The sequence below is a fragment of the Neomonachus schauinslandi genome, chromosome 8 (genome assembly GCF_002201575.2).
Source record: "Neomonachus schauinslandi chromosome 8, ASM220157v2, whole genome shotgun sequence".
Taxonomy (NCBI): domain Eukaryota; kingdom Metazoa; phylum Chordata; class Mammalia; order Carnivora; family Phocidae; genus Neomonachus; species Neomonachus schauinslandi.
Genome location: NC_058410.1, coordinates 3,109,843 through 3,110,443, shown reverse-complemented (window position 1 = coordinate 3,110,443; position 601 = coordinate 3,109,843).

The window sequence follows — 601 nt, the reverse complement described above, 5'->3', positions numbered from 1 at the left end:
CCAAATTCTCCATCAGCAGGCACACAATCTGAGCGGACAAGGCAGGTCCCCGAGACTGCCTGAACAGAGGTTCCCGCTCTCAGAAGTGTGCCACTGCTGGGAGTGAACAGAGCTGTCAGGAGTCACCTGTCCCCTTCGGACGCACAGGGAATTAGGAGTTCTTTACAACCCCACATACAGGTGCGGAGACCATGAGGCAGCCGCAAGGAAAGCTCAGTACCAAAGACTATTCCAGAGTCATCAAGCAGTTCTTGGAGGTGAACGCTGATGGTGGTTTCTTTCGGAGAGCTGAATAACAGATCCGGCCCTTCTCATTCCCAAGAAGCAGGTTCTATTTATTGGCTCACAAAGGGGACCCAACCCTGAACGGGAGAATTATGAGGGCAGCGTCACAGGGACTCCAACCGTGAACAGCCACCAACCCCAGTTCACGTCTCCCTGGACACTCCCCCAGGGAGAAGGGCCTTTGCCCGCTCGGGCAGCCAGGTTACTGATGTCTACAAAGGTGGGCAGAGGACAGACTCCTCCGGCGGGTCATCACCGCTGCTCCGGACCCCTTCCCGGTTGCTCCCGACAGCTCTGGGCCCAGGACCGCGGTGCT